At 42.6% G+C, this 27,405-nt stretch overlaps 1 pseudogene; it reads right to left on the bottom strand.

The window, feature by feature from the left end:
* Positions 1 to 17,636: 17,636 nt before the first annotated feature.
* On the bottom strand, positions 17,637 to 22,659 carry LOC112205378 (uncharacterized; annotated as a pseudogene).
* Between the last annotated feature and the right edge of the window lie 4,746 nt (positions 22,660 to 27,405).

The following is a 27,405-nucleotide window of genomic DNA, read 5'->3' as shown; positions in this document are numbered from 1 at the left end:
AAATAAATCTTGATAAAAGGTGATTAAGACCCAGCCAGGATGGAACTTTCCTAGGAAGAGAGGCCTGAGGAGCCAAGGGGGAAAAAAACTCACAACTGCAGTCTGTCCCGCCTGCCTGTCCGCTTGTCCACACGGGTCAAGCTCTATCCCATAGGCCCAAGCTGCCTCTCGGGAAGTGGGACAGTGCCGCCCCCATCTTCAAAAACTGTGGCCAGTGAGTGAGGCCTGACGACCACCAATGCAAATGTCAGCCTGGTGGGAATGAGATCACCAGCGAGCAGTGGGGGAAGGGGAGAGAAGACGGAGGCACACCCTGGTGACTCTCGAACGTTTCCAAGCACAGTGGTAGGAGATGAGGGGGTTGGGGAAAACCCACCTAACTAACACTAAATGAAGGTAAAAGGGCTTGGGGGTCCGGGCGGCGACTTAAAAATTAAAGTGACCGTACATAAAGCCAAAGTGGAAGAGCCTATGAGCATTAAAGAAACCAACAGGTGAAGCAAAATAATATGCTGAGAAAAGAACAACAGGGGCCCCCGCCAGGGCGGAGGTTCCCTAGGAACGAGGGAGAGGGTGAGGGGCCTCCAGAAGGGAGGGAGAGAAGCCAGTGGCCCCAGGCTCTGTGAAGTCGGCCAGATCTCCCTCCGTGCCACCTCGACTTTCAATAACAGAGGCCGCTAGGTGATGCCCGAAGACAACCGATGCTTGCAAGTGTCAGTCGGCACTGAAAAGAAAGGAATGATGCATCGTTCTGGGTCAGGGTGGAGGTTGGGGATGGGGTGCGGAAGAGGCACACCCCAGTCACTGGCCTCTTCCAGATCCCTCTCACATCAGGTCGTTTCCGGGCCCAGGGAGAACTCCCAGGCAATTCCCACGACTAGGCGACCAGAGCCCCACAGAGGACACAGCCTACGTTTCTGCCCATGGGATCTTCTGGAACTTCCATTCCCCCAGAGAGAAAAGAGGACCACGGGGACACGGGTGTGCGGATGGAGGCTAGGGCTGGAGGTGGGACCTATCTAAGGCAGAAGTCCAGTCCATAGCGTTTCAGGGTATACTCCAGACCCACGACCTCAGAGTGGCAAATACCTGTCACAATGGAACAAAGTCCATTAAATCCATGCTCCGTCACAGCATGGATTTCCCGGAGAGGACAGCTTACACCAAATTCCCTCCTGTCCTCAGGCCAGTTTTCACTCCTGAAGTACCCTTTTCTCAATCGTGTTCCCCAAAGTCCTCTCTGTCGTGAGTCAGTCAAAAATTTAGTTCAGTGAATCCCAGAGCATCCACATCCGACCTCTAAGATCGGAGTCGCACACTACACATCACTCCCCACAGTGTCTCTCCACGAGAACATCACCGCCGTATTAGCCTGGCGGCGATACAGTGCCATTTACTAGAAATCACTCAAGAGTTTCGCTCTTGTTGCCCAGGCTACAGTGTGGTGGCACAACCTGGGCTCACTGCAACCTCTGCCTCCCAGGTTCAACCGATTTTCCTGCCTCAGCCTCCTGAGTTCCTGGGATTATAGGCTTATGCCACCACCCGCCGTTAATTTTTTATTTTTAGTACAAGCAAGTTTTCTCCATGTGGGTCTGGCTGGTTTCGAACTCCGACCTCAGGTGATCCGCCCACCTCGGCCTCCCTACGTGCTAGGATTACAGGCATCAGCCACCGTGCCCCACCATGTGTATAGAATTTTATGCCACAGTAATGAGCTTTCTTTCTCATTGCCTTCACAGGTGGTTTCACTAGGTCAGATTTTGTTTAACCGTTAATTTTTAAATTGAGGAGTTTGTCAGGGAAATACGAGATGTAGACTCCACAAGAGACAGGGGGAAAAGCCTGAACATGCCCCTTCCATCCAAGTGCAGACCTGGCCTCTACCTCCCAAAATCATACACCGAGTGGGGAAGCCCAGCAGTGCCTGTCTGTCTAGATTTCTCTCATCCTCTCTAAATATGGCACTCCTTCCTTTCGTGGAAGGTGCAGGGCCCTCCCCAGAACGGGGGTCTCAGGACCTACAGTCAAACAAAACACACCCTGTGGAATTCAAGCATATACACGGACAATTTCCCCATCCTCTCGGGGCCTTCGTTCTGTAGACTCCCATGAAGACAGGTCCCAGAAACATGTCTGCCTATTCTTTTATTCCTCTGCCTCTGACGAGTTGAGGTTTCAGATGAAACTTCAGAGGGTGGAAGGCAAAGCACTCTCCCTGCTCCCATGTTTTTGTGAGCGGTGAAAAATGACAGTCTCCCAAGGCAAAAGTCTCCAGATACCCCTATCCTTTTCTCCCCTCCCAGTGGGATTCCGTGCATCTGACTTGGCATGACACACAGTCTGCTAGCCACCGACAACAGCTGTGGTGAGAGCACCGTCTAAAAGCCAAGAAGACAAAAAACAAAACTAACTTACTTAACTGAGTAATAACGGGGAGAGGGGACTAAGGGAGTCAACCTATGGCAGAAATGACACACCATTCAGAACATAAGGGCTGCAGTGAAAGGCGGCAGAACATATACTTTTAAAGGCTGAAATCTCGGTGGCTCACGCCTGTCATGCCAGCACTCTGGGAGGGCCAGGAGACTTGAAGTTAGGAGTTCGAGACCAGCTTAGCCACCATGGTAAAACCCCGTCTCTACTAAAAATACAAAAATTAGCCTGTCGTGGCTGTGTGCATCTGTAATCCCAGCTCCTGACGGCTGAAGCATGGGAATTGCTGGAACCCAGGAGGCAGAGGTTGCAGTGAGCCAAGATAGTGCCAATGCACCCCAGATTGGGCAGCAGAGCAAGAGACTCAGTCTCAGAAAAGAAGACTGAAGTAATCCCCTGCCTTCCTTCCCTTTTCCCCTTTAGAACCTACAGTTGTTTGCAGTTTCTGATCCCTTAAGTGACAGAATATATTCCATGGGGCTAACTGTGGCTTTCTTGCATTGCCACTGAATGTCCCCTATAAGGCCGGTACCCCCTGCCTCAGGTCAAGGAGGTGGTGTTTCGTTTTGTTTCTCTCTCTCTCTTTCTCAAATTTTATTTCTTGTTCAAGCATACATGTGCAAGATTGTCATATAGGTAACTTCTGACTGGGGGGTTCAGAGTGCAGATTATTTCATCACCTGGGTACTCAGTGCAATACCTGACAGTTTTTGTGTTTTAATCTGAAACTATGTCTCCTACCATTCCTCCTCCCTCAAGTAAGTTCCCGTGTCTGTGGTCGCCCTCTTTCTGCCCACATGCTCTCATTATGTAGTTCCCACTTACAGATGAGAACACACCGTGTTTAGTTTATTGTTGGTTTCATCTACGGTGATGGTGATAAAAGAAGCATGAGAGTAAATCGACCCTTAGGACACTCCCCTATGTCCTCATCACACACATCCCTCCCCTCACACACTCTCACCTCTACACCCCCTACTCAAGCCCAAGAAAGGAAGAAAGACATAAAGTAAAGTAAGAGGTCAGCCTCCAAGGTGATGGAGGCCGGGGATCTCAAAGGGTGAGCAAGCGGTGGGGGACACAGGATGTTGTGGCCAAGCTAGAAAAGGTGGGAGACTGACTTTCTAGCTCCATCCCACACCCCAGGCTTTGGGTGGGGTGGCTCCTGCAAAAGCTTCTGAATGGAGAGAAGCCTGAAGCCATAGAAGTCACCAGCTAGGAATTCAGGAAGGGAATAAAGCTTTGTGCATGTGAATGGGGCTTTGTAATGCGGTGCTGTGGCTTCCAAGGTGATGCTCCTCGCCTGGCACAGAGCAAGACTCCATCCAAAAAAGAAGAAAGAGAAGAAAGGAAGAAAGAAAGAAAGAGAGAGAGAGAGAGAGAGAGAGAGAGAGAGAAAGGAAGGAAGGAAGGAAGGGAGAAAGAGAAAGAAAGAAAGAAAGAAAGAAAGAAAGAAAGAAAGAAAGAAAGAAAGAAAGAAAGAAAGAAAGAGAGGAAGGAAGGAAGGAAGGAAGGAAAGAAAGAAAGAAAGAAAGAAAGAAAGAAAGAAAGAAAGAAAGAAAGAGAAAGAAAAGAAAAGAAAGAAAAAAAATCAGAACACATGTCGTGGTTGTGAGTGATTACCAGGAGGCCAGGCAAAGTGGCTCATGACCATCATTCCAGCACTCTGAGACGCTGGGACAGGAGGATTGCAATGAAGTGATGAGACTCTGTCTGTAGAACAAATTTAAAAATAATCTGGGCACAGTGGCGCGTGCCTGTGGTCCAAGTTACTCTACTCTGGAGGCTGAGGAGGAAGGATCACTTGAAATAAGGTGTGTCCAGGCTGCAGTGCATGAGCTATGATGGCACAACTGCACTCCAGCCAGGGTGACAGAATGAGACACTGTCTCTGAATCAATCAATAAATCACATGACTGAAAGGACCTCTCTATTTCTTACTTTCAATGGATATGTCTTTAGGATAGATGGGCATGGTGGCTCACCCCCGTAATCCCAGCACTTAGGGAGGCCAAGGCAGGAGGATTAAAATAAAGAAAGAAACAAATAAAAGAAAAAGGTGGGGGAAGGTGTATCTCCTTGACTGGTGACCAAAATTACACAAACCCAACAAGGAAGGAACGTGCGTAGGATTCGGTAAGTGCACCCTGTTTTCTGAAACTACTGTACAGTATTGTCATCTTAAAGATGAGTGGGGCTGGTGGTGGGGGTGGCTCATGCCTTTAATCCCAGAACTTTGGGAGGCTGAAGTGGGTGGATCATGAGGCTAGGAGTTCAAGACCAGCCTGTCTTGAACAGGTGGTGAAACCTTGAAAGATGGTGAAACCATGTCTTTATTTTACTTAAAATACAAAATTAGCAGGGTGTGGTGGTGGGAGCCTATAATCCCTGCTATTGGGGAGGCTGAGGCAGGAGAATCACTTGAACCTGGGAGGTGGAGGTTGCAGTGTGCCAAGATCAGGACACTGCCCTCTTGCTCCGGGTGACAGAGCAAGAATCCATCTCAAAAAAAAAAAAAAAGAATTAAAAAAAAAAAAAAACCAGGATGAGTGGACAAGCCTGGCCAACATGGCTAAACCCCATTCATCTCTACTAAAAATGCAAATATCAGCCAGAAATGGTGGCATGCATCTGTGATCCCAGACACTCAGGGAAGCTGAGGCACAAGAATCACTTGAGCCTGGGAGGTGGAGGTAGCAGCGAGCCTAATTCGAGCCACAGCCCTCTGGCCTGGATGACAGAGTGATACCCTGTCTCAAAAAAAAAAAAAAAAAAAAAAAAAAAAGATGAGGCCAGGCATGGTGGCTCACTCCTGTAATCCCAGCACTTTTGGAGGCTGAGGCATGTAGATCTTATAGTCAGGTGTTTGAGACTAGCCTGACCAATATGGTGAAACCTCGTCTTTACCAAAAATACAAAATTAGCTAGGCTTGGTGGCGCACTCCTGTAGTCCCACATGCTCAGGTGGTTGAAGCAGGAAAATCACTTGAACTTGTGAGGCAGAGGAGCTTGCACCAATGCACTCCAGCCTGGGTGACACAGGGAGACTCAATCTCAAAAAAAAAAAAAAAAAAAAAAGATGGAAAATATAGAATTCAGAGTTGACAAATGGGCAGATCCAATATGAGATGCACATGGGATGGTGGCCAAGCTTGAAGTGCAGTTTTCTTTTTTTTATTTTTTATTTCTATTTCTATTTTATTTTATTTTATTTTTAGCCCTGTCACCAGGCTGGAGTGCTGTGGTATGATGTCAGCTCACTGCAATCTTCGTATCCCTGGTTCAAGTGATTTTCCTACCTCAGCCCCCTGAGTAGCTGAATTTACAGGCACGCGCCACCACACCCAGCTAATTTTGTATTTTTAGTAGAGACAGAGTTTCACTATGTTGTTCCGGATGATCCTGATATCCTGATGTCGTGATCTGCCCACATTTCTTTCTTTCTTTCTTTCTCTGTTTCTCTCTTCTTTCTTTCTTTCTCTTTCCTTCTTTCCTTCTTTCTTTTCTCTTTCTCACAGGATTGCCCAGGTTAGAGTGGGTGATGACTGACTGCTGCCTCAATGTTTCAGGCTTCAAGTGATCTTCTCCTTATCTCAGACTCCTGAGTAGCTGGGAGTACTGGCATGTACCACCACACCTAGCTAATCTTTTTATCATGTTTATTATTATTATTGTTATTTTGACACAGGATCTTGCTCTATCACCTAGGCTGGAGTGCTGTGGCACATTCTCAGCTTACTGCAACCTCTGCCTCTCCGGTTGAAGCGACTCACTGACCCCAGCCTCCTGAATTTTTGCCACGTTTGCCAAGGCTTGTCTCGAACTCTTGGCCTTAAGTCAATCCACCTGCCTTGGCCTCCTAATGTGCTGGGATTACAGGCATGAGCCACTGCACCTAACTGAATTTTATTCATTCTATCTCATATATATTCAAAGAAATTGCTTGGAAGCCGATGCTAGCAGAATCCCCAATGTGCATATATTTCAGGGCTGGGGAGACTTGAAACACAGTGATTTTTTTATGGTCACAGAAATGAGAAGAAAAAGAATGTTCTAATCCAGCTCTTTTCCCTCAAACCTGGGGCTCTGGCTGTATTTAGATGTTTTCGTGGGGTAAGGGGCTTGTTTGCATAACTGTATACAGATGAAGAGTTGACATGGGATAGGAAGGTGAGTAATCAGCAGCTGTGCAGAGACTTTGCATACATTTATAGAAGAAAAGGGCTCAGGGGATGATGGAACCTTGAAGAACTAACACACTCCTCTTGTGACAGAACCTGATAGAATTTAGAACTTTGAAAACTAGACATCCACATTCTAGAGACAGCCCTGTACCTAGCTCATTTCATGGGATATGCTTAAGAGAACACTATGTTCTTATTTCGTGGTGATATTCCTAAGCTGTTACCTTAGAAAGGTCCAAAGTGAGAGCCTTTTCAAATAATACAGACGTTGGCTGAGCCCACATCCTTGATACCTGTGCCCATTTGGCAAGAGGCACCCACAGGAAATGCAGTGTAGTCCAGGGCAGGTCTGTCCATGCCAGGCCTCTCTTGTCATCTAATCTGGGAAACCCCATCTGGCCCACCATAACCATGTGTTGCAGGGGGAACAGGAAAGGAGGTGGCTTTTCCTGACAGGTGCAGGTTGTCAGGCTTTGGAACTCTGGTGAGTCCGTCATGTTCAAACCCAGGTCATGGCTGGTTGAATAAATAGTTGAGTGTTGGGGAGCAAGTATGTCTATTCAGATGTGAATCTCAAGGTCTTCAGCTGTCCTCTGGTTTCTTCATGCACTGGGGGTCTATGAAGATGCTCCTATGTGTCTGATCTGGGGAGCATAATTTTTTTTTTTTTTTTTTTTGAGACAGAATCTCGCTCTGTCGCCCAGGCTGGAGTTCAGTGGCTCAATCTCCACTCACTGCAAGCTCCGCTTCCTGGGTTCATGGCATTCTTCTGCCTCAGCCTCCCAAGTAGCTGGGACTACAGGCTCCTGCCACCACATTCAGCTATTTTTTTTTTTTTTTGTACTTTTAGTAGAGACGGAGTTTCACCATGTCAGCCAGGATGGTCTCGATCTCCTGACCTCGTGATCCAACTGCGTTGGCCTCCCAAACTGCTGGAATTACAGGCATGAGCCACCACACCCAGCTGGGAGCAGAATTTCTAATGGGGATGTCAACTTATGGTAAAAACAAGGGAGACCATTAACATTTTTTTTTTTTTGGCTTGGCTTGGCTGCTGGGCATTCTCTTTACAGAGCTGTGTCAAAATCAATGAGCGGCTATTTGATGAGTTCAAGTCCCCATCTCCTTGGACAAGGGCAGGTTCACCATACCACCAAGCATGGGCCACAGTGAGCTATGGTGAGAGCAGGCACATGGGAGTCTCTACAGACAGGGACCTGACAAGACCAGGATGGGTCCAACACCCAGACCCAAATATGGACTCTCTCTGGGCTCTGTCTGGGAGCTTTTTTCTCAGAGTGACCCAAAGTTCTGCCGCCAAAAATTCTAGCCTTCATTAGTCCCAATGGCAACTTGGTTAGGAGTTAAATCCCAGTTCACATTCTTGTAGAAATACCAGAGGAGACCTTTGTGTTGTTTTTACTTTACACTAGGCTGTATTTATTCATGTTGCTACAGTTTGTATTGTTTTAACTATTTAGCCCTAGTATCTTCTGCAGCAGGCAGCTTCACTGTATTGCCAGACTTTCTCCAAGACTTAAAGCCACCACTATTACTATGGCGGTTTTTACACAAAAATAGGGAAGAGGTTACATGAAAAAGAGGTTACTTTTTTCCCTGCATTTGCCTGCAATGTGTCACCTCAGAGAACTCGTCCCTGTAGCCCATCAGGGTAGAAGCTCTGCCTTCACATGTCTTTGTAATTTTCTATAAAAGAAGGTCATTTCCCACAGTGGCTTAGCCTTTCAGTGCTGGTGGAGCCTACCATGATAACATTCTATTTTCATTTTAGCTGTAATGAAGAAAATTTATCTGTGTTATGATTGGCTGTAACAGTTTGCTTGGGCTTCCATAATCCAGTACCGTGTACTGAAGGTCTCAATGGAAACTGAGTTTTTCATAATTCTGGAGGCTAGAAATTGAACAACAAGCTATTGGCTGAAGTGGTTTCTCTAATGCCTCTTTCTACTTGAGATTAATTGACCACCTTCTATTTCTGTTTTCACAGGGTCTTCTCTTGAGCCTCTGTGTCTTTACTCTTTTTGAAAGGACTCCAGTCATGTTAGATTAGGGTTCACTTTACTGAACTTACTTAATCATAGTCACCTCTTTAAAAATGATATGTCCAAACACACAGTCACTCACAATTTGAGGCTAATTACCTTATATATGCCTTAGAATGTCAACATATTTATTTATATGTTTAGAATATCAACATAAAAATTTGGGAAAAGGGGCACAATTTAGAACATGATATGTATTAATGGTCGATTGCCAGGAAAGTGATTACTGGGTAAAATGATATACATATGTAAAATTTGTAAAGCTACAGCCAGATGACTTTCCACAAGGTCTATAGCAAGTACATTGTCATCAACAGTCCCTGAATAAAGCTGCTTCTCTGAAACAAGCCTCCCCTGGATATTAACATTCTTTTAATTTTCTGACAATCTCATGTCTGTGGGGCCAATAAAAACACGTTGTTCCTTTTATTTCCATTTTTCCAACTGATATGTTTAAGTCACTTGGTAGTTGTTATTTTAAATATAGATATGGGTTTTCTGTTCCTCAATTTATGTCCTCAGATCTTTGACTCTGTCATTAATCCTGGAGTCTCCCAGCATTTATCTTCTTACCTGGTCTGAAAATGTTGTGTCTCTTTCTCAAGACTTTCTTTAATATTAAAGAAAGAAGAGCCGGGCACGGTGGCTCATGCCTATAATCCCAGCACTTTGGGAGGCCGATGCAGGTGAATCACGAGGTCAGCAGCTCAAGACCATCCTTGCTAACATGATGAAACCCCATCTCTAATAAAAATACAAAAAAATTACCTGAGAGTGGTGGCAGGCGCCTGTAGTCCCTGCTACTCAGGAAGCTGAGGCAGAAAAATGGCATGAACCCAGGAGGCTGAGCTTGCAGTGAGCCGAGATCCTGCCACTGCACCCCAGCCTGAGCGACAGTGCAAGATTCTGTCTCAAAAAAAAAAAAGGAAAAAAAAAATGTAGCTTTAATTCTTTCTAAGCTGTCTCGCCCTGTTCACTGTCTCCAAAATGCAGAGGAAATATGGCTTCTCCAGGTTCTTGCCCTCAGTGTCAGAAGCTGCTGTGTTTCAGGTAATTTAGAGGAAATTTCATGCAGCCCTCTCTGGAAGGTTCTTAGGTCTGACCCATGTGCTGTTCAGCAGCCATTTGAAATTGCATAGCCTGTGTTTTCTCATCTCTACACTGAGGACATTTTTGGAGAACTCAGTGGGAAAATACACTTCATACAGGCTATTAATACTGATGGATGTTGTTGCTTCACAGTTGACAAAATTACATGAGGATTTCTTGTAGCTATAGTAGTGGTTAGATTACCCCCAAACCCATATCAAATTTTTTAAAAAGTCTAAAACTTTTTTTGTCAGAGACATGCATGTCCTCCACATTCACAAAAACAAACGTTTGTGGCGAGGTGCGGTGGCTTATGCCTGTCATCACAGCATTGTGGGGGGCCAAGTCAGGTGGAGCACTTGAGGTCGGGAGTTCAAGCGCAGTCTGAACAACATGGAGATACCCCATTTCTACCAAAAATGCAAAATTAGTCGGGCATGGAGGCGCATGCCTGTAATCCAAGCTACTCGGGAGGCTGAGGCAGGAGAATCACTTGAACCTGGGAGGCAGAGTTTGTAGTGAGCCAAGATAGTGCCATTGCACTCCAGCCTGGGCAACGAAAGTGAAACCACATCCACCACCCCCACCTCCAAAAAAAAGGAATGTTTGTTACATTTACACACGACAGTTCTTTCTCTTTCCCAATACAGCATAATGCATCTAGGAGTGGACTCCCAACTCCTAGCTTCAGAATGCTCAAAGACATGGTGGTGTACTTTGAATGACAGATTCGTTTGGCTGAGACCAAATGTAATAAAAGAAAATGAATCTTGAGAAAAGGTTTGAGAGAACTTCAGAATTTCTAGGCCAATCAGTTTGTGTCAGACTCTCTCAGAACAAAGCCTCTATGTAAAAACTGTGACCAGTGATGATTTTAAATGGCCAAGTTTAATGGACATATATAATGTAATATAATATAATCAGCTAAAAATTACAATATATACAAAGTATTAAGGTAATACGGAAAAATAATAAAAAAAGATAAATATCCAGAAATCTACCCTAAAGAAATAGAGAGGTATAAATTACCTAAAATTTTAAAAAATAATTATCTAAATGGTGCTCAGTGAGCAAAATGTGAACACAGACAACGAAATAAAATCAGGAAAATGAGAACATACACAATAACATTAAAATATTAAAGGGTAAATTATGGAGTTGAAGAATATAAAAAGAAAAAATGCCTGAGAAATTATCAAGCTTAAGAAAAAAACATAAAAATTAAAATGTTCAACAAATTTTAACTAGGATAAACACAAAAAGATTCATAATGAGAAAAATCATAAGCAAAGTTTTGAAAGTCACAGACTAGTAGATAACCTTGAAAGCCAAAAAAGAAAAGCTGGGTGTCATTTATATGAGTGCTTCTATGAGATAATCAGTGAAACTAGCTGCAGGAATCTTGCTGGCCAGAAGGGACATGGGTAATATTGTCAATGTGCTGAAAGAACAAAAAAATTTAAGCAATAATACTATATCCAGATATACTATTTATCAAAATTAAGAAAAAGTAAAGTCTTTTCATGATGACCACATACTGCAATAGCATATCACCACTAGGACTGCACTACAAGAAATGCTAAGGAGAGATTTTCTCATGATAAAAATAAAGTGATGCTAAATAGCATTGCAAAATTAGAAGAAAGTACATAACTCTCTGGAAAAGAAATATGCAGGCACAAAAATAAAATTCTGATATATTCAAATGATGGTTCATAAAACATATGTAATTATGTAATATAATTAAAAAACAAAAGCCTAAAAATATGCAAAAACATTTGTTAATGATATATAATATCAAAAGATATTAGTGACATCAATAATATTAAGTTGAGGCAGATGGAAAGAGAAAGAATGTTTGTATGCAATTAAAATTAATTTGTTACTGGCCGGGCATGGTGGCTCACACCTGTAATCATAGCACTTTAGGAGGCTGAGACAGGCATATCATGAAGTCAGGAGATTGACACTAGCCTGGTCAACATGGTGAAACACCCCATCTCTACTAAAAGTACAAAAAATTAGTTGGGCATGATGGTGGTCCCCTGTAATCCCAGCTGCTGGGGAGGCTGAGGCAGGAGAATCATTTGAACTCAGGAAGCAGAGGTTGCTGTGAGCTGAGATCACACCATTGCACTCCAACCTGAGCGACAGTGTCAGACTCCATCTCAAAAAAAAAAAAAAAAAAAGGTTTTATGAAATCCCCATGGTAACCGCAAGAAAAATATTTACAGAGATACACACACACACACAAATACATTGAAGCATGTCACTACAAAAATCAACACAAAAGGGAAGATTAAAAGGAGTGGGTAAAGGGGACAACATAGCTATAAAAATCAGAGAAAACAATGACAAAATTAAGTTCTTCAATTTGAAAAACAGATCTTAATATTTATGAACTAAACTTTTCAATCAAAGCATGTAAATTGAATAGAGGGATTAATAAACAACAACAACAACAACTTTATCCTCTCCATAAATGACTCACTTTAGATTTAATGACAAGACTAGACTGAAAGTAGTAATACCAAAATCAACTTTTGATGTAAATGAAAATCGAATGAGAGCAGTTCTGGTCACAGTTGTGTTACACAAAACACATTTTAGTCACAGTTCATAAAACAAACTTTAAGTCGGCCGGGCGTGCTGGCTCACGCCTGTAATACCAACACTTTGAAAGGCCAAGGTGGGTGGATCTCGAGGTCAGGAGACGGAAACCATCCTGGCTAACACGGTGAAACCCCAAATCTACTAAAAATACAAAAAGGTAGCTAGGAGTGATGGCAGGTGCCTGTAGTCCCAGCTACTCGAGAGGCAAGGCAGGAGAATGGCGTGAACCCAGGAGGCGGAGCTTGCAGTGATCTGAGATGCTGCCACTGCACTTCCGCCTGGGCAACAGAGTGAGACTCCTTCTCAAAAATAAAAATAAACTTTTAGTCTAAACTGTCACAGGAGACAAAGAAGGCCATAAAATAATAATAAAAGGGCTCATTCACTTAGAACTTATGAAATTTTATTATATGTGTGTGTGTATATATATACACACATAAATTTTTCACACCAGTATTTCCAAATGTACAAAGCAAACATTGAAATAATTATTACAATAGGCAGAAAAATAATAATAGTAGAATACTTTAATTCAAACTTTTAATAATAAATAGTAAATCTAGCCTAAATATTAATACAGAAACAGAAATTTTGAAAAAACTAGAGAAAAATTAGACCTAATGAGAATATACAGAATACACAACAACAGAACAACACAATTTTTTCAATACTTCATAAAAGATTCTCCTAGATACATCAACTATTAGGCCACAAAACAAGACTTAACAATTTTTTAAGAATATAAGTCTTAAGGAGTATTATTTCTGATCAATATGGAATAAAACTAGAAATCAATAACAGAAGAAAAAATATCAGCACATACGGAAATTAAACAACTCACTTTTGAGCATGCTTGTGTTCAAGGGTTGTAAGGCTTAATATTGTGAAAATGTTAATACTTCCTAGTGAACTACAGATTCAGTGCAATCCCTTTTAAATCAACTTCTTGTTGTTTTTTTTTTTTTTTTTTTTTTTTTTTTTTAGAAATAGAAAAAGTACCCGACAAATTACATGGAATCTCAAGGGACAAAAAAGAACCCAAAAATGTTTAAAAAAAGAAATAATGTTATTGATGTCACCTTTTCTGATTTCAAAGCACATTACAAAGCTACAGTAATAAAAACAGTTTGGTTCTGGCATAAAGACAGACAAGTTTTCCAATAAAACACAATGTAGCACAGATGAAAACCTTGCACATATGGGCAAATAGTTATTGGAACACCTATACTCGTTGAAGCATTATTCACAAAGGCCAATATTTGAAAGCAAAACAAACTTTCCTCACAGAATAAATGAATAAATACAATTTGTAATATAAAAGTAATGCAAAACTACTCAGCCTTTAAAAGCAGAAAATCTTGTAACATTCACAATAAAGATAAACCTTGAGCACATGAAGCCAGTAAATTTAGCCACAATAAAACAGATTCCACTTACATGTAATATCTAAAGTATTGAAACTCTTAGAAACAGAAAATGGAATGGTTTTCATCAGGAGCCAGGTGGTAAAAAAAAATGGGCATTATTAATTTATATTGAGTTTTAGTTTTGCAACAGAAAAAAGTTTTACAAATATGTTGCATAACAATATAAATACACTTAACACGGCTAAACTGTATAAGAAAAATTATATAAGATTCTCAATTTTATGTTACATATTTTTACCACAATTAAACTTAACAATGACACCTGAAGGCAGGTGACTCAGGCCTGTAATCCCAACACTCTGGGAGGCCAAGGTGTTCAGATAACTTGAGATTAAGAATTCAAGACCAGCCTGGCCCCATTTCTACTAAAAATACAAAACTTTGCCAGGCATGGTGGTGCATGACTTTACTCCCTGCTTTTCAGGAGGCTGAAACAGGAGAATTGCTTTAACCTGGGAGGTGGAGGTTGCAGTGAGCCAAGATTGTGCCACTGCACTTTGGGTAACAGAGCGAGACTCTGTCTTAAAAATAAATAAGACAGCTAACAGAGATAGAGTTACAAACTTTCTAAAAAATTACCTTCAAACCACAAAACAGTTTATTTCACACTAAGATATTATAAGATAAAGATGTTGAAATTAAGACAGTTTCCATGAATACTCACCTAGACAGAATCAATTATTGGCCACAAGCCAAGAAGAAAAATATACAAATAATAAACAAAATAGGGGTAATGTTTGTACAAGCAAACAATCACTTAGATAATTATATTGACAACGGAAGTAGGGCTGATTTACAGTTGACTTTTGCCTCACACTGTATTAAGATGTACAGAGTTGACAATTGCCATACAAAATTATAATATATAAATTAAAACTAAAAACAGTAAATTGATGTAAGGTGGCCAACCCTAAAAAATGAAACAAACAGATACAAAATTGCAAATGAAGTAAAAGTTAACATTAACCCTCAAAATTCTGATTTGAATACTGCAATTCAAAACAATAATAAATAGGTAGAAACTAGAAACACAACTGATGTGAGGCAGCCTACTCTGAAAAATACAGAAATATAAAATAAAAAACTTAATGAAGAACAACTTTAATCCATAAAATCCTCCATAAACAGAGAAAAAATTCTAGATAACTACATTTTTCAACTCTAACTGTGCATCCACGAAAAGCACGAATTTTGAATTGTTTGATACAGTTAGGATAACATTTCAAAGAAAACACATTATAATTATTCATAAAGAGTTTTGATGAGAAAGTTTTAAAAAATTAGCATTTAATACCAGAGAAACTTTTAAATTATGCTACTGATACATTGATATATTGCTGCTTTGTTTTCTCATTTATTTATTTATTTATTTATTTATTTATTTATTTATTTATTTTTTTGAGACGGAGCTTCACTCTTGTTTCCCAGGCTGGAGGGCAATGACGTGATCTCAGCTCACCACAACCTCTGCGTCCCAGGTTCAAGCTATTCTCCTGCCTCAGCCTCCCGAGGAGCTGGAATTAGAGGCATGTGCCACCACGCTCAGCTAATTTTGTATTTTTAGTAGAGATGGGGTTTCTCCATGTTGGTCAGGCTGCTTGTTTCAAACTTCTGACCTCAGGTTGATCCACCCGGCTTGGCTTCCCAAAGTGCTGGGATTACAGGCATAAGCCACCATGCCCAGCCCATTGCCGCTTTTCTTACAAAATAGTAAATCTGTAATCTAGCCTTTAGAAGAAAAGTCTTACATTTCTAAATAAAATAACTATACATATTTTAAATACAGTATAAAAAATTGATATATAAAATAAAATTGGGAATAAGTTGTGCTATTATTCAGGTAAAAGTTGAGGAAACTGGAAGAAAATGCTAGTAATAACATTGTGCCGAAAGTCGATGAAACATACAAGACAAATATTTTAATAAATTATATAATTTATATATAACATATACATTTGACAATGTTATATTATTTTATTTATGTATTTATTTTTTGAGGCAGAGTCTCACTCTGCTGCCCAGGCTGGTGTGCAGTGGAAGGATTTTGGCTCACTGCAAACTCCTCCTCCCAGTTTCAAGTGATTCTCTTTCCTCAGCCTCCTGAGTAATTATGATTACAGGTGCATGCCACCACACCTGACTAATTTTTGTACTTTTAGTAGAGTTGGGGTTTCACTATGTTGACCAGACTGGTCTCAAACTCCGGGCCTCGTGATCTGCCCACCTCTGCTCCCAAAGTGCTGGGATTACATGTGTGAGCCACCATGCCAGGCCTTGAGCATGCTATTGTAGAACTTCTGAAACTAAGATTACAGACAAATTACAGACATATGACAATTCAGAAAGTGAAAACACAGTCATGATAATCTTCATGTTAAAGAAGACAGAATCACAAAATAATAAGTGAGAAATAAGGTAATAATTGGAAATTCAATGTATGTAGAGCAATGTTCTAATTTCCCCTATGGGAAAAGTTTTTGTAAGGAATCCATAAAATGAGTACATACAATAAACCACCCTACAGTAGATACTGTTGGCATACAGAGTTTAAATTTTTAGGATTAGGTCCTGATAAGAAAAAAGAATTCTCCATAAAATAATTTTTTTTTATATTTAACAAGATACTTTTGCACATAAAGATTTTCCATCAAATTTTTTGTGGAATTATGTTTTAAACCTTCATAGGATGTGAAATTATAAAGCAGAAAACATGTGTCATCCCTCTCTGGTGTTCCTGGAATTTCTTTTTTTATTGTATAATCCCATTTATATGAAATATCCAGAACATGCAAATCCATAGAGACAGAAAGCAGACTAGTAACTGCAAAGGGATGAGGCGGAAAGAATAGAGAGTGACTGCTAAAGGGTATAGGATTTCCCTTTATCATCACTGCTTCCCCCACAGTGGTGATAGTCATAACCTTGTTAATAAGCTAAAAACCAATGGATTGTATATTTCATTTATGTTTGTTTTTAGAGTCTCACTATGTTACCTAGGCTGTTCTTGAACTCCTGCCTCAAGCAATTCCCACCTCAGCCTCCCCAGCAGCTGGTATTACAGGCATAAGCCACCACATCCAGTTCTGATTATATACTTCAAAACTGTAAATTTTATTGTATGATATGTTTATCTCAGCTAAAAAACAAAGGAACATGGAGTTCTGTACTGATATGATATAATCTCCAAATATATTAAGTAAAAAAAGAGAGGTACAGAATAGTGTGTGCAATATACTAATATATTCTTTAAAAAATTGGACACACATATATATACACTGTCCAGGCATAAAACCTCTCAAAACACATACGGAAAACCAGTAACATCATTTCCTAAAGTGAAGGATCCTGGAGTGCCTGTGGATATTGCGGTCTGGAAGGGAGACCTAACTTTTCAACATGCTCTTTTGTACCTTTTAAATTTTGTATAGAGTACAACACCTCCCTTATTTTCTAATTTAAAGAAAGAAAAAAGGAATACTCTGATGCTTTCTCTTTAGTCTTTAGTTTTATTTTAAGAGATTATCTGCATTTTTTCTGTAATAAACTTAAAACATATCCACACATTTTGTCAGATTTATTTATTCCTTAGCAATTTGTTTTAAAATTACAGTTTTGTCTTAATCCTTAATAATACTATATTCATTATATTTCAGATGTTTAGGTTTCTCACAGAGAAAAAGAAACACAAGAATACAACTCTATACTATCCACCTGCTAATCCTGCAACATGATTTTAATAAAGTGTTACTGATACTTGAACAATTTCTATGATGTTGGCAGAGTAATATCAACAAGAGTGACTGTAAAGTAGCTGGCCTTATAAGTCAAGAGTTATGATATTTGATCCACTGTTCAATCCATTTCTAGATCTGATCTAGATTATTTTCCTATTTATTTATTTATTTATTTATTTTGAGAAGGAGTCTCGCTCTGTCGCCCAGGCTGGAGTGCAGTGGTGCAATCTCAGCTCACTGCAAGCTATGCATCCCAGGTTCACGCCATTCTCCTGCCTCAGCCTCCTGAGAAGCTAGGACTACAGGCACCCACCACCATGTCCCGGCTAATTTTTTTGTGTGTGTGTATTTTTACTAGAGTTGGGGTTACACCGTGTTAGCCAGGATAGTCTTGATCTCTTGACCTCTTGATCCACCCACCTTGGCCTCCCAAACTGCTGGGATTACAGGCGTGAGCCACTTTGCCCAGCCAATGTGATCTACATTATTTTCTAGCTCTTCTGGTATACTTCTGGGCAACTGATGCACAATTTCTTCCTTATGGGATGTTGTGGCTTCTTCATAAAGAACTTGAATAATCTCACACTGAATATTGTCTGTTAGAGTCTTCTCATTATAACCCCTTGTCTCAAGTCTTTCGCACAATACATTGGTATCTGTCCTCAGCACAAAAACTATATGAAACCAGCCTTTAGGGAGGAAACCAAAACCGTGGTAATCAACAATAACTCCACCTTCTCTCATTTGGTTATCTAACTCATGAACTACTCTGTCTTCATCTAAAACAGGACAATCATACTCTTCATCATAGCCATCAAACAATTGCTCTTCTCAAGATAAATCACCCACATCAATGTATTTCAGTCCTGATATTGACGCAAGTTCTTTGCCAAGTGTGATTCTTCCAACCCCTGGTGTACCGGTGAGCAGGATGTTCACAAGCAATGATGGCTTGCTGCAATGGCTCCGAGCGCCTTGCTCACATGACCTTTGCACCACTGTTCTTGGAATTTCTAAACCAAATCCCAATGCCTCTCAATGCCTCCACAACACCCTTCACACACTTTTGACTTGAGGCACCACATATTTATTAAAAAATTGCATAACATAGAGGTCTCCAGAAACGTGCACAGATTTCCCCAGATTCCCAAAACTAATGAACACTAGTCAGATCATGTAGGTTCTTACAGATTCTGGCAGGACTTTGGCTTTCAGTGTGAATGCACTGGAAGATTCTGGGAGGGAGAAAAGAAGCTGTAGATGATTGAAGAGCATAGTAAGCATGGGACAGGAACATGTTTCTCTGTGACAGCAAGAAAAATAAAATTAGACTTTTCTAAAACAATTTCCATTGGAACAGAGATGACCAAACCATATTTAAGCTCTGTCTTTCTCTGTGACCTTTGGACCTCTCCCATGTGTTACCTGCTCATTTATTTTCACCTTGCTTTGTATATGGCTGTTGCCTCCTCTCTTTTCACATTGCAGGAATTTTTTCTTTGCTACAGACTCTCCACCAGAGTTTCTTTTTTTTTTCCTTCCCCACAATAGTAACTGGGCTCACCAGAAAATGCCCAACTCCCAGCATCTTCCTCAGGAGAGAATTAAAGCTGTAGAGTATGTGTTGAAATGTTGTCTTTTTGAGAGATTGCCTAATGACTAGATTCTGTCTTTCCTGACATGGAGTGCTGAAGGACATGATGGAGTCATAGAGATGACAGTTGTGTCTGATGAGAAGAAAGAAAATTGCAGCACTAGAGAAACTGCAATACCACAGACAGTCAATTGGGGAAGAAAATAGGTAATCAATTTAAAAACAATGAAACAAAGTCTCTTTAACTGAGAAATACACACAGATCCGGAGAAGACATATCTGAGAATACATCTGTGAAGCACCCAGGATCTATAGCCTGGCTGATTGCTGTCAATATCCCCTCTACTAAGCCAGTTTTTTTTTTTTTTTGAGAAAGAGTTTTGCTTTGTCACCCAGGCTGGAGTGCAGTGGAGCGATCTCAGCTAACTGCAACTTCCATCTCCCGGGTTCAAGTGATTCTCTTGTCTCAGTCTCCTGAGTAGCTGGGATGAGAGGTGCACACCACAACACTCAGCTAATTTTTTTGTATTTTCAGTAAGGATGGGTTTGCTATGTTAGCCAGGCTGGTCTCAAACTCCTGGCCTCCAGTAATCTACCCATCTCGGCCTCTCAAAGCACTGGGATTAGAGGCATGAGCCACCGTGCCCAGCCGTGCCAGGCTTTAAATGTTAGATTTGATGGATATTTTATAATTTTCCAGATCTTATAAAAAATTACAAGGCATATGGAGAAGGTGGAAAATATATTTCATTGGAAGAAACAGAATAAATATGCAGAAGTTGAATCTTAAGAAATGAAGATTTTTGCATACCTGATAAAGAATTAAAAATAATTGTGTTCTCAGTGAACAAAAATAAAACAAAAATAGACAATTGAATAACATTTAAAAATAATAAATGACCAAAATGTGGTATCAACAAAGAGATGAAACCTTTTTCTAAAAACCCAACAGAAATTGTGACATTGAAGGATGCAATAACTGGCATTTACAAATTCACTGCAGAGACACAACAGCAAACAAAGGAGCAAAAAAACAATTAGGAAATTAAACATATATTACTCACAAACATTTAGGCCTGGAAACTAATTTTTGAAAAAAATTGAAAAAATAAGGGTTAAATATGAGACTTACTGGACACTATCAAGTAGACCAATATATTCAGAGAAAGAGTCTTATAAAAAATATAGGAAGAAAATGACATAAATGTTATTTGGGAGAAGAAGAGGGGATGCTGAGAACCTTACACATATCAGTGATGAAACAAAAAATCCCAGCAACCAAGAATAATTGATGTGGAAAAAACTGTACTTCAAAAATTAGAAAAAATAAAGCCTTTCAAAGTTTAAAATAAAAAAATCTAAGGTTGCTTACTACTAGAATAACCCTAGGAAAAAATGCAAAAGACAGTCAATTATGTTGAAACATTAAATGATGCTGGACAGCATCATAAAACAATATGAAAATGTAAAGCTCTCTGTTAAATATAAATGTATACACAGATACAAAATTTGCTATTGTTATAATAATGGTGCATAAAATTCTTAAATCTCTGTGAAAATGCACACAATATATAGAGATATAATTTGTAACATTAATAATAGAGTGGGGGAAGTAAAAATGAACATATTTTGTATGCTGTTAACTTGAAGTTGAAGGCAAAAGCTGTCTGCCCTGGGGACCTTAGCAATGGGCAAGGGATGAGGTAAAGCTGCCATTTTGTCTCCCTTAGTGCTCCCACCTCCTCCTCCTCTGCATAGGGATTTTTCTTGGTCTGCAGGAATAGTCAGTGTGGCCAGGCTCTGTTCTGCACACACAGACAGCTGTAGGTAGGTGTGGCATGTATAGAGGGGGCCTGGGATTCTAAGATGAATTAAATATGCAAAAAGTGGAAAGCTGAATTTTGGGCATGATTCTCAGGGCTTTGGGCTGGGGAAACAGGAAGTCCTTGCTTCCAGCCATATGGTTTCTCATCAGAGTTGTCAGGGCCTTCTCCCTGCAGGTGTCCCGTAAGGAGATGTTGCAGGAGATTTAGCTGGTGCTGATGGTCCATGAAGAAATGTGTCACTGCACCTGCTTCTCACTGCACCTGGATAGCAACACGCCAAACCACTTCCCAGGGCGGCAAAAGAGTGAGGAGCTGCAGGAGGGCTCAGGGCTGTGTATGAGGGAAGGCTGGTTTGGAAGTTGGGTGGACTGCCTTGGGGAGGGCCCCCAAAAGAAGGGCCAGGCAGCACTTCCCCACTCTTTGGAGGTCTTTGTGTCACAGATACATGTGAATGTAGGATTGGAGCACAGGCCTCCTTCTCAGCCTGTCACACCAACACCCTGTAACTTCATAGCCCGCAAGTTAAAGAACGGAGTTGTCATTCTAAAAAAAATCAGGCAGTACAAAGCCAGGCTTGATATCAGCCCAATCAAATTCTATAAAGATAAATTATGTCTTGGAAAAAAAAAAAACTTAAAAAGCTTCAAAGTATTTGAGTAGGGAAATCTGCCTGGTGCAGCACCAACTGCTGTGGTGAGATTCATCTGGTTGTAAAGCGAAATCTCTCATGTACTCATGTTCCTGAGGAAAAGCCACATATGTTCCCAGGGTCTACCTGCTTGCTAAGAGCAATTGTAGAAAAGATTTGTATCTCAATGGTGCCCATAGTTGATGACAGAAACTTTCCTCTTTCCCAAAACAGCCACCATTAAAATTCAGTGTAACACACACTGGAAGACATTCCTGAAGTTGGAGGCACAGGGCAGTCCTCAGCACACCCCTGCATGAGGGCTTCCCAAAAAGGCAGCTCTAAACACTTCTTCAACCCAAGACACTAGTGCACAAAAAGCAGTTAGACTTGTTGGCTCCTCAAGACCCACGTGTGCTTCAGAGGCATTTGGCAGAAGATTCTTTGTAAGAAATGATCCCTGACTATTAGCAGACAGGAGTGTGTGTTTGTGTAAGTGTGTGTGTGTGTTGAAATTATAACCCCACCTTATGTGTTCATTATGGAATTTGAAAATGGAAGCCTATAGTTGAAAATTAAAATCACCCATGAAAGCATCTTGCAAACTATTTTCTGTGCTAAATGTGATGTTTTAGGATACAGGGCCCTGGTAACATCCTACTTCCCTCTCCCTGAAGAGCTACACACACTATTCAAGGTCAGCTTCCACATGAACCACGTCCAAGAGCAGCTTAAGCACCTGGACCCATCGGCTGCCTTCAACAGGGCTGACAAAAGCTGTTTGTTCTTCCCGAGCATATTCTCTAATGACCTGCGAGGTGGGGGAGACATTGGGGCCAGGATTGAAAAGAAGGAAAGGGAGCACGGAGGCCAGAGGCTGAGGACCAGGTTTTCCCACCTGCAGGGGCCTGGCCTAGAGGCACTCAAACCAGGGTCAAATTTAGGTGGAGACAGCTGGCCTTGGGTGGCCCTGTGCTGACCACGAGCCTCGAGTCCCTCAAACAGTAGGAAGTGAAAAAATGGCTTGGAGATGAGCCTCATTGACTGTGTGCCACCTGAGTACATCTTGCCAGGGACCCAGGAGGGACCACTGTGTCTCCACAGCCATGACTGGAAGGTGGAACTCCCAAAGGAAGCAAAACAGAGGGTCCTCGGTGAGGTGAAGAGCTTATTTCTACCTGACTATTCCTGAAGTGCTTTAGTGCCTAAAAGTGCCTAGCATGAGCAGCTGGAACCCACTTCCTGGAAACTGCAAGATGCAAAGGGACTTCATGTACCTCTTTGTAATTACAGACGAGGACCAGAAGGGCCCCATCACTGCATGCACATGGGGCTTTTACTGGATCCAGTAAGTCTCTGCCAGCTCCCCACAGGCTCTTGGGATGTCACTTGTTCTGGGCCTGTGGACAGACAACCAGGACACTTGTTCAGTGCCCACTTCCTCCTTGTAGGCCTACAGCCTATTGCTCAACCCCAAGTTCACCAGCCCTTGCTTCCTAAGCCATTCCCCCCACTGGAGCTGCTCAAGCACCACAGCCTGAACTTCACAAAACACTTTGTCATGCCATGAAAGAAAAGGTAAGGCTGCTGGGTTTGGTGGCTCATGCCTGTAATCCCAACACTTTGGAAGGCCAAGGCTGGCAGATCACGAGGTCAGGAGTTTGAGACCAGCCTGGCTGATATGATGAAACTCCACCTCTACTAAAAATGCAAAAATTAGCTGGGCGTGGTGATGCACACCTGTAGACCCAGCTGCTTGGAGGCTGAGGCAGGAGAATTCCTTGAACCCAGGAGGTGAAGTTTGCAGTGAGCTGAGATCACGTTGATTCACTCCAGTCTGGGTGACAGAGTGAGACTTCTTCTCAAAAAATAAAATAAATTTTAAAAATGTAATGTCACTGTTTTATCTCCCCCTGGCTTGTGTCATGTTACAGGGGCTTATGGAATGAACCAGCCAGCATTCCAGAGCTTCTGCCCAAAGAATTTGCCCCCACTGCTTGAGTCCCCTCTAGGGAGCTGTCAGTGTGACAGGGGGCATCTCTGGAAGTGGTGGCCATTTGCTTCTATCTGACCTCAGGGCAGCTTCTCAGGGCAAGAAGATCCTAGAGCAGATGGAAGTCTCAGAGAAGAAGTCTATGGCCAGGTTCTTGGCTTGGTGGGCTCTGTATCTCCCTCTCCCCTGCTTGTGCCATGGACTGTGTGCACACAGAGAATGCCTACACCTTGAGGCTGAACTATGAGGAGAACATTCCTGAACAGGGGCAGGCAGACTTGTCCTGCCCTCAGTGGGAACCCCCTTCCTCCTGGGTACTAGACAGAATTCTGTGCACTTTCCTGGAGGGTCTATACTGGGTCTGTTCATTTGGAAGTTTGAGGCTGTCCATAGGGAGGTAACAAAAGAGACTTCTCCTCCAACTGGAAAAAAAAAAGAAAGAAAGAAAAGGGAGACTTCTCAGAGCATGTTGTGGGGCACAGGCTGAGCCCTTGCCTCCCCTCTGGTCCCTCTACGGTCCCAGTACTGAAACACGGAGCTGCAGACAATGAGGGAACTGCTCTTCAAGAACCGGCCTGAGTGGCTGCTTCAAGAAAGAACCACAGTGAAAGTGCCTACAGCCCCTAGTGACTGACTGGCAGCCTCAGGCCTGACTACCATCTGCAGGCAGGTTTTCTTGCTGACAGAATGAAAGCAAGGAAAGCAGGAATGAACCCAGCCCTCTCAGTCACCCTGAAGGCTGCCTGGGGTTCCCTGCAAGGCCTTCTAGACTTCTGCTTCTTGGCAAACGACCCAAGCGTCTTTTACTGGCCTTCGAGACTTTGATTCTCTGGAAGAAGACCCTACTTTTCACTAGGCTTAGTGTCCAGGGCCAGCCAGCTCTTCCTCTTCAATAACAACAAATGGGCTCTCACCTGGGCACACACTTTACAACCTTGGACCTTCTAATGCAGGAGCTCATTTGTCTTACAGGTTCAGATTGCTAGGGCTTAAAAGTTATCAGTGCTGTTATTAAGATAGATAAATTAGGGGGAAAGAGTTGCCTTAAAAATTTCCCCTAATCTTACCTTGGAGATCATCAGCACAGGTGATAGCATAGGCAGGGCTGCTGAGGATGTTGGGGGAGGTTGCCCAGTCTGTCCAGCCAGCTGGTCCTTGACAGAGGTGGCTCTTGACCCATCCCCTGAGAGAAGCAGGCAGACATCCCAGCAAGGAGCTGGGGTGTATAGATCAGGGCAGCCCAGGCACACTGATTGTGGCTTGGAACTACCTCCCATCAAGAGGTATCACCACAGCTGACCCTTGGAGCCAGGGGGTGATTTACAATGTGTGCAAGGCAGTCAGCTCCATCAGCTGTACAGCCTTCAACACTCACTTCACCTTGGACATCTCACCAGAAAATATTGAGGACTGACCAATGCAGAAGCTCTGCAAAGTGGGATGGAGTAACGTGGGGTTGAAGATGTGGGGCCTGTCTGCTCATCTGAGAATTGCTTCCTGAGGGTGTGCTCTGCAACCAAACAGTGACTGTTTTCATGTTTGTCTGTTTATTTATGGGTTTAAAATATACTAATATTTCATTTATAGTAGTTTCTGTCTTGTATTTGTGTATTGGTAAAAATTTTATCAGAAGAAAGAGGGCTTAAGACAACAATATTTTAGAAGGTCTTAAAGGGGCATAGACTTTCATGTCACAACAGCTACTGTTGACCTTTTTTGCTACCTTTGTGCAAAGTATACACAGAAAGTGCAGCCAGAGGTGATGAGGCCAAGTGTGTAGAGCAGAGGTGCCTGGGCTTGCTTGCTGATCGGCAGTCAGGTGGACTCTGGCTGTGAGGTGGTGCCCACCTGGATCTACACCCCCCACCCCCTCTCCTGAGAAACCAACACAAGGCAGTGCTAATTAGTGGGTGAGTGATAGGCATCGGGCACCCCAATACCATCTGGGAAGAATTGAATGCCATCTGGGCTGGGGCTGTGCGGGGGGGGGGGGCAGGGGCTGTGGCTGCATTGGCTTGTTATGGCATCACCCACAGATGCATCTGCCCTGTGCTGCTTCTCCAGGAGTCAGCTGCCCATGGTCCTAAGCCTGTCATGCCATGCCTGCTATCTCATACTGCTTGTGTTTGAAAAAAACATCCTGAGATGGTGCTGCTGGATGTGAGCACTGGCAAGAGGACAGCACCTTTGTCCTGGGGAATTAGGAGCTGACCAGATAGCTCCAGACTGCCTCTAGAACAAGTGCGGGCTGGTGCTGCAATTAACGATGCCTCCCAAAAGATGTGTTTGCAATAGCTCAATGAATATTTGACGCAGAGGCCTAAATGAAGACACATGAATGGAGTGTGTGGACCTCAGTTAGCAGCTGGGAAACAGGTGCCTCTCAGGCCTCATCCTCTAGCAACTGTGGAACGTGCCCAAGCCATGAGTGTATACACCTGGAGTGTATACATCTGGCTGCTGCTTTTGCTGCCACTATCTCCAAGCTCAATATGGCTTAAAATCTGGATTTTAAATAGCAAAGATAAGAGGCTTTTCTGTGTCCTGGAATAGGAAGCCAGAGATCTGTGTAGGGCTGGCACTGGGTGCACATTAGTTTTGTGACATGATGAGAGCTGCAGTGGTTTTGTTAATCGTGATAGGCCTGGCCTGGTTGCAGCTCTGAGTGATGGGGAGGGAGTCAGCAATGGTGGTCATGTAGACATCCAGGTGCCCAACTTTGGCCTGTCTGCCCTCAGACATAGCAAGAGGCACCACCACAGGCCCTGACTTGCCTCCCTACTCCTTGCATGCCAGATGGGAATACCCAGAAGCTACAATCTGAACTGATTCTTCTCTCATTTTGACCTGAGCTGCCTAACACACAGTGGGGGTGGGTGGGTGAAGGTCCTGGGGGAAAGCAGGGGTATCATGGATCCTGGTGGAAATTTAGAGATACAGGAGTGATTGTCACCTTTCTGTGGAGCCCAGCTCCCTACCTGAAGCCTGCCACACAGCCCCATCTACAGAGACCAGCTCTGGAAAGTTTGGGGATCCCTAAGGCCCTGGGCTACTCCCTGTCAGTCCTGTCTGTGCTCCTTCCCTTCCCTGCTGGCAGAGCTCAACATGGAGGAGGAGGTTGCTGCCCTGTGAGCCTGAGGGAACTGTGTCTGACTGGGGCTTCTGTCTTGTGTGTTGCAAAGAGCTACTTCTGAATATGGTCTGTCCAGATACCTTGTTTCAAAGGAAGTGAGCATGAACTAGCAAGTGCAGCAACTCCACACTTGATAAATAACTTTTTCTTGTCTCTAAGCCATCACATTTTCATTTCACATTGGAGTAAAGTAAGTGAAACCTGCCATACCAGCCTCGCCCATGTGTTCTGTAACCCAGACTCATTTGGTTGTGAGGGCTGTTGTCAGAAATGTTATGAAAAGAAGAATATGTATAAATTAGATCAAATGTAAAATTATGCTTATAATGTCATTTGTGTGGGTGATAAGATAAGAGGGTAGAGTAACAGGCACTCAGTTGGAGTTTACTCACCTGTCACTTACCAGGCTCATGAGTGTAGCTCTGGTGAACATCACCTGACATTGGTGCCAGAAGAGAAAAGGCCAGCATGAAGGCTAGGTGGGGGAGAGGTGCCAGGCTGTGGGGCTAGGTTTTAGAGTGATCTGGACTCTCTTGGAGAGCTAATGAGATGGGAGAAAGGCAGTCCCCCAGGTGCACCTGATGACTGGAGCCTGTGGTGCTTGGTTGGCGGGGAGGTGTGTGGGGGTGGCCCGTCCCTATGAGAGGAAGAGTTTACAGCTTTTATAGCTGGTGCCTGCTGCCCA

The sequence above is a fragment of the Pan troglodytes genome, chromosome Y (assembly GCF_028858775.2).
Source record: "Pan troglodytes isolate AG18354 chromosome Y, NHGRI_mPanTro3-v2.0_pri, whole genome shotgun sequence".
NCBI classification, from domain to species: domain Eukaryota; kingdom Metazoa; phylum Chordata; class Mammalia; order Primates; family Hominidae; genus Pan; species Pan troglodytes.
Note: the sequence above shows the minus strand (reverse complement) of the source record. Positions and strands in the feature narration are given on the sequence as shown.